At 54.6% G+C, this 7,680-nt stretch overlaps 1 non-coding gene across 1 annotated transcript; it reads left to right on the forward strand.

The window, feature by feature from the left end:
* Positions 1-1,497: 1,497 nt before the first annotated feature.
* On the forward strand, positions 1,498-1,616 carry LOC112477299. Its single transcript, XR_003045385.1, has one exon. It is a non-coding gene; the product is annotated as a 5S ribosomal RNA (ribosomal RNA).
* The last annotated feature ends 6,064 nt before the right edge of the window (positions 1,617-7,680 follow it).

Consider the following 7,680-nt stretch of genomic DNA (forward strand, 5'->3'; position numbering starts at 1 on the left):
AAGTGTTGGCATGGGACAAAAGCCAGTAACTTCTAAGTATTATGAAAAGGGTCCAGGGGAACCCCCGGGGTCTGCAAAAAACACTCTTGAGAACAGATGACAACCATTATTTGAAATATTTCTACTAACCCATTTCACAGACAAGGAAAATGGAGCATGGAGAGGTCTGGAGGAAACAAGCTCAACATCAGAGTCTTCCTTCCACAAAACCACAGTTGTTCACCAAATGGTGAAATCCTGAGTAAGGGGCCCTCTGCCAAACCTGAGGGTAACACATTTCAAACAAATAAAAGGAAGTGCAGTTTCAAATGGCACCCACAAATACTCTTAGAGGCAGGGTCCACACAAACTATTAAGGGACCCCCGTAGGCCTGTTAACTCACAGAGTAATGCTTCAAGAGGCAAGCTGGCCTGTGCAGGCCGTGGGACCTGGCCTGGGTGCTCTGGAGGCAGAGGTGGTCAGTGAGGGAGGTGGGGGAGGGGTGCTACAGGAAGCAGGATGTGCATGCTGCCTGCTGGGGGTATGAAGTCAAAGTCCCCTCCTGCCCAAAGCAGCTAAGCCAGCCCTGCTGCCCTTATCAGCGTCAACACATGCATGGAATGTGGGACTTTGGAAACAATCCTCTCCCCTAGGCCTGCACCCCTCTGGGGCTCAGGCTGACCTACCACCGCCAAAGGACAAGCAAGCCCAGCACTCAACCCACCCACGGCTGGAGCTAGTGACAGGTGAGAAAGACACCTGCTGGCAGTGGCCCAAGGCACCTCAGAAAGCTGTGGCTTGGCCCCTCCCCTCATTGCCAGGATCCCTCAGACCCTTTGGGCTCATCTACCAAGACAGCCTCACATTGCTGAGAGAGAAGCCACCTTGTGTGAGTCTCCCACACCACCACAGGCAGTGCCTGAGGACCTCTCATTTGAATCCCAAAAGAAGAAATGGAGTTCCCGGCAGCCCGGACTGTTCCCCACATGGCTCTCCTGGAGAGTTTCCACAGAGCAGAGAATTTCAACATGCCAGAAGGGAAGAAGTTGTGACTACAAGGATAAGAATGGCCTTAGAGTCCCTTCTGCCCCTTAGGTCCTGGGAGAAGGGGGAGGACCCCTGTTCAACAACCTTGCAGTGGTCCTTCACCAGCTTACCAGGAACTACCGTCCAACTCCAGGAACGAGACTCCCAAGGCAACCAGCCCACCAGCTCAGTCGAAATGAAACCCTTGGCTACATTCTGGCCCAAGCACTACACCAAGGCAAGAGCCCATACACATGTGTTCAAGGTTTCCACACACATGTGCAACTGTGTTTCTCAAACTCTTAGAGCTTCTCTATCCACTTTCTAGCTGTGACTCGAGACTAATTACTTAACCTCTCTGAGCCACCTGTATAGTGGGAATAGAGGAAAAATTATCGGGACCACACAGGTATGTTCTGAGGATTATATTTGGGTGTAAAATGCCTTCCACAAGGCCCAGCATGGGGTAAGAGTCCAAAAATAAGCAACCAGTCTATAGCCGTACCACCCTGAACGTGCCTGATCTCGTCTGATCTCAGAAGCTAAGCAGGGTCGGACCTGGTTAGTACTTGGATGGGAGACCACCTAGGAAGACCAGGTGCTGTAGGCATTAAAAATATATAAACAAATAAACAAAAGTGAACAACCAGTCCTCTTCTGCCACTATTTTCCTTATGTTGTCAGGAACCCTACAAGAACAATCCTCCCAGTTTTTAAGCAAAGTTGCCTTTAGCATCTGCCAGACAAAGCCATCAGCTGCCTCCTACCAATAAGAAGGGCAACGAGGCGCTAGGGAAGGGCTGGGCGAAGAGGCAAAAGCACAGGGGCAAGAATCCACCCCAGGACCACTGGCTCCCAATATAGCCCCCTGTGTCCACCTACCAAGGTGTGTGCAGGCAGAAAGGAGCCAAGGGAGGACATCCTAACTACGCCCCACACCACCCCCTTTCTCCTTGACTACCCAGCCAAGGCCACTCTTGATCCCATCTCCTTTACTGCCACAGCCCAGGCTGCTGTTCCTTCTCTACAGGACAGCACTTTTACCCATGACATCAACCAGAACCACAGCAGAACACACCACAACCAAGGACCCTGCCGCTCACCTCACATGGTAAGCTGCCGCGAGCAGGCAGGGGCTGTCTTGTGTCCTGTCTGCCCGCAGATATGAACTAAACCCCAGGACAGCCTGTTGTTCTGTTCTAGAAAAGGGGGCTGGGCTGGGCTGGGCTGGGCAAGCAGGCCTTACCTGAAGCTCTGCCTCCAGCGCCCCTCCCAGCTCCTCTCCCATTCTATCTCCTGGCCCCTTGTTGGTGGCCCCCTCACACACCTTACCCAGATAACAGCCCAGGAAACCAACTCAGGGACTGATCTCTTTCTCTCTCCCAGGGACCTTGAGGTCAAAGAGAAAAAGAAGGGGCATGGGCCCTAGGGTCTCCAGTTGTGGCCACAGTAGACTTGCTAGGGAGCCACAAGGAACCCAAATATCACTGTGCGCAAGGGCACACAGAAGCCAACCAAGGCCCAAAAATGCAACTAAGAGACCAAGACAAGCAGACACTGAAAGCTGAGCAGGACCAAGAGTCCTGGAGTCCCTCCCACTGCCACCCAGGTAAGAGAGGCCTTAAAAAGGGAGAGCTCCCTCTGCCCCCAGTGCTCCTCCAAGACCCTGGTAACTACCAGAGAATCAGCCCGATCCCATTGGGCTATCAGAGGAAAGCAGCTTGTGACCACCTCAAGTCTTATACGCTGGTCTATTTGGACTCTTGCTTGATTCTATTATCGACAAAAACTTATCACCAGCTAAAGCAATGGTTCTCAAACTTGGCTGCACATCAGATTTATTTCAAAAGCTTTAGGACACATGCATGCCTGGGCCCACCCTAGAGATAGGCTGGGCTGGCCGCCACCAGTTCCCAGGTGATCCTGATTTGTACAGCTGAGAACCAGGGCACCAGCAGTGAGGCCTCAGCCAGACAGCGGAGGTAATGGCACGCACTCAGTGGGTCTACGTGTAGCCCATGCTCACCACCAAGGAAAGGTTCCACTGTGTCCATACAGGGGCAGGCCACTGAGGCCCCACCGCACCCTCCTGGCCATCAACCCTACTCTCTCTTCTCATTAATTTTGTGAACAAAAATTCACCGAGAGCTTAAGTCGTGCAAAGCAGCGCAGGTGAGGAAACTGTAAAGACCATGAGACAGTCCTACCCGTTAACCAGCCCGCAACCAGGCTGATAAAGAGGCTGGGGGCTCAGACCCCCGGTGTAGTGATGGAAGAAGCACCTCCACCCACGTGTGTGTGTGTGTGTGTCGGGGGCCGCTGTTCTCAAGGCACTGGAGTGGTCTTAGAGAACCTGCCCACCCGGGGGTGCTGCAAGAAAGCAGCCTGAGGCCTCAGCAGCAGTCTGGAAGGTATGGAAGTAGTCTGCATAGTGGTCGCACCCGTGCCAGAGCCACAGCCCTTCCGTCTCCACAACAGGCCAACTTCCCATCCTAGCAGTGCCCTCTAGCCAAGCCCCTGCTTTTTGGTAGTCCTCCTTGGAATTGCCATCAGGTGGACAGGAAGACTGGGCCACCTTCCATACCCCACTCTCCCTTTTCACTCATACCCTGCTGGTAGTCCTCCTTGGAATTGCCATCGGGTGGACAGGAAGACTGGGCCACCTGCCTTTCCATACCCCACTCTCCCTTTTCACTCATACCCTGTATGCTCGAGATGGTGGATTACCCTCAAACAAAAATGCTCTACACAGCATGGCCCTTTGGCCTAAAGGCAGCAGGCTGTTCCTTCTGGCACAAGGACCTGCTCTAACCCCAGGCCACATTCCCCCTTTCCTCCACCCACATGGGACGTTACCATGAAAAACATGGAAGTCAGAAGAAGGGGCTCTGAACTCCTTCCCAACTGTTCCAGGCAGTTTCTTAGGGTCACTTTGCCAATTCAGTTGAGGTGCCCCAGCCCTTCCCTCCTGGGCTGTGGCGAAGCCTGGAGTCAGCCTTTGGTTTTCTCTCCCTTATCTAACTCACTGGGGGCCCACACACAACCCCCACCAGCTTTTCCTGCTTTGCCACTCCTCACTCAAATTGGGCTCCAGGCTGAGCCTGCAGTCCTTCTCAGAGCCCTCCCCCAGCCCAGGTCCCTAACCCTTAGGGCAAGGCCCCTCCCAGCAGACAGCACAGCCTGGCAGTGCCAGGCAAAATCAAACTGTTTGGAGCCCCTAACCCAGGAAACAGGATCATCTTGGGGAAGGGGGTCTTGTTTCTACACTTTCCTACTGGCATCTCAGAGCTTTCCAGATTTCACACTACATGGGCCCGCCCTCAAAGGCTCTGAAGTCAAAAGCACTTACCCTCCAGCTACATACAGCCTGGCCAGTTGCTTACTTGCCACCCCAGCAAGTTATTTAACCTTCTAGTCTCATTTACCCCTCTGTAAGAGGAGACTATTGGGTTGCTTCTAGCCTCACAGCAACCGACCACTAGTTGGCAAATCTGTGAACACCAGAGGGCAGAGACTGGCACGATTAGTCTAGCCATAGGGGCTAAACACACTGCACTTGTTCTCAGGAAATTTTGTTGAGTGAACAAAAAGCTTGTCAAAGAGCCTCACTGGGGCTTGGGTGCTCCTGTGCTAGCTTCTCATAACAGCATCTACAGGGTCATGCTCTTGTCACTGCTCTGTCACTCCGGCCACACTCTACACTGCCTTACTAAAACTGAATGCACTCCCCATTGAGTTCAACAGCCAACCTGGACTCACCATGGCATCTGTGGCTCTCCTCCAGCTCAGGGCTGGCCCCTCCCTCCATGCCTCACAGCCACTATCCCTGTGGTGCCCTCTGCGCCCCATTTGTCACTGTGCCAGCCCTTATCGCCCCATCTTACAATCATTTGTTTGCTTGTCTGTCTTCTCCAGTCTAAGTTCTGGAGGGCAGCGATACGTGAATGTAAACTCAAGTTCTGTTCCCATTTTAGAAACAGGGACACTAAGGCTCAGAGTCAATCACTGTCCAAGGTCACATGAAGGAGAGTAAACGGCAGAGCCAGTGTCACCCTCCAGGCTTTCTGATTAAATCCAGTTCCCCTCACTGCCCTCCAGGAGTCCCTCCTCAGCCAGGCTCCAAGAGCCAAGAGGGGCGGAATGTGACTTATCAGGTGAAAGCTGCCTCCCAGGAAGCAAGAGCAGCCAGGAAGAAGAGCCCCCACCCTCCTAGTGATCATGTCCTGGGGCAGTGGCCCTCAGCCCCAGTGGGCAAGGCAAGCAAGCTGCCGGGTGGGGCTGACTGCTAGAGGCCAACAGGCCAAGCAAAAGGGCAGAGCCACAGGTCCCCTGGGTAAACTGAACTTTATTCCTTCCTCACTCCTCTGACTCTCCAGAACTGTCCAGCCAGCCCTTCTCTGGGGGCTAGCTGCTGATTGAAAGACACTGCCCCCACCCCCAGATCTGACCCTGGCAGACAATAAGGACTCTGAGAAGGCAGCAGGCCTGTCAGCTCAATAATGCAAAACCCTATTGCTCTGAGTCCACGACAGCTGACTTCAAGTGGATCGGAGGCTGTGCTTATTAACAAAATGAGAAATCTGATCTATGGAAAGAAAACACTACGTGAGGATTAATCCAGGACTGCAGCTTGTGGAAAAAGCTGGGCTGCTGGCCAAAACCAGGGAGCGAGGATAGGATCGTACCTACCTGTCCCGGGAGTAGGTACTAAGCAGCAGGACAAGAGGCATCACCTCTGCCCCACCTGAGCCTCCTCCTTCTACTTCCAGCAATCACAGCAATCATTTCGGTTTTGCTTTAATTAAAGGCCTGGCTCCCTCAGGCTGCTTCTTCCTCTACAAAGAGCCAGCAACCATAGGGAGATTTTTCTTTTCAGGAATTGCTTGTAAAAGCTGAGTGACTAATCTACAAGTCCCAACAACTGGCAGGAAAACACTGCAAGGAGAAATTCTGGGCACCCACCAGCACTCCAGTCAAAGAGCCAGAGAAGCTGGGCAACAGGCGTTCAGCAACACCCAATTGGCTTGTAGGAAGCCAAGAACCAAAGGAAAGCAAACCAACCTGGGAGCTCTGACTCCCAAGGTAGGCAGGCAGGTGGGGAGCCTCCTCCCAGCCTCTTCATCTATGTAGTACATAGACATTTTCACAATAAGCCCAACTGCACAGGACCGAAGATTCACTTGCATGCAGAGTGACCTACTCCAGGGCCAAAGGACTCACTCAGTTCAGACCCCAAGTATTAGCCTCCCACCACATCCATACCCCCATTCCCATGCTAAGAGCCCACTAAACCAGCAATCTCACCACAGAGCTTTGTCTCTAGAGGCTAGCCTGAGGCTGGCCCATCTGCTTTTTTTCAGACCACTCCAACAACCCTGCTCTGCTGATCATACACCCTCTCTCCTTGAGCCAGGGCTACAGACCAGCCACATGGCCTGTGCTCCTGAAAATGTCTGCTGAAAGGCCCAGGGAGTCCAGACGCTGGCAGATGGGAATGGAGAGGAAGAAGTAAAGCCAGAAGCCAGGAAGCAATAAATGCTAGCTCCAGAAAGGTCCTGGGTTTGGGTGATCCAATTCCATCCCTCCCTCAGGGGCCCCTGTAGAAGCCCTCAAGATCAGCTTAGAAGTTCTGAAGGCCCCTCCACTACCTGCCAGCTCCCTCCTCCTCCCAGTACAAGAGGCATAGCAATCCCCACATCAGTCAACAAGCCCCTGCCACAGGATTCCTATGGGCAAGGCTCTGCCCTTCCCCCCACCACATATGTCAGAGGGGTGGCCTCCCTGGGTGTTACACCCCTGCTATTTGGGGCGGGAGGCAGGCTAGCTTTCCAGATGTGCTTGGAAAATCCTACTAGAAAAGACAGTGGACGTGGAGGGGATAGGAGAAAACATGGGCTCATAACTTCAAAACCGTTCCAGCCCATCCGGATCAGCACTGGGACCAGGCAGTCCCACGCTGTTCTGGGTGGGGCAGCTGGAAGCATTATCTGGCCTCGTTCCCTCCTCTCCATAAGTCACTGCCCCCCAGGGAGAGGCATCCCCCGCCTACCCCCCACCCCACCAGCTAGGCCTGTGTGAATATGAACCATCTTGGTAGATAAACGGAGAGTGACAAGCTGGGGCCCTTCAGCCCCCTCCCTCTGCCAGCCGTTCCCCTCCTTCTGCCAGCCGACCCCCTCCCCCAAGCCCATCTCTCTTCCTGCCAAGAGGCTGCCTACAGGAGAGGTCTGGGGGCAGGGAAGGGAGCCCACCAGCCGCAGGCCTGGCGCTCTGAGAGCGGCCCCTCCAGGCCTGCCCCTGCCCTGCTCTGCCCCTGCCCACGCCAGTCTTCCTGTGGGGAGGGGGCAAGGGAAGAGGACCTCAAACCGTGCAGGGCCGCAGTTCTGTAAATAGCAAAATCCCCATGTGAGGGGCGACCGCAGGCGCAGGGCCGTTTGCATAATGGGAGCCCGCCTGTCAGGCAGCGCAGCTCGCCCGACGCTGTTCGGATTAGATTGCTAATGAAAAGGCACAAAGAGCCGGCGCCCGCTCGCTCGCCGACCCCCGCTCCGCAGACCCGCGTCGCGGCCTGGCGCGGCCCCGGGGGCTTTGTGCCCAGGGTCCCCTGCCGCCCGCGCCCTGCCAGGCACCGGGGCCACAAAGCCAGGTCCGGCTGGGGCAGGCTGGGGGTCCCG

Source organism: Pteropus alecto, unplaced genomic scaffold (assembly GCF_000325575.1).
Source record: "Pteropus alecto unplaced genomic scaffold, ASM32557v1 scaffold113, whole genome shotgun sequence".
Lineage (NCBI taxonomy): Eukaryota > Metazoa > Chordata > Mammalia > Chiroptera > Pteropodidae > Pteropus > Pteropus alecto.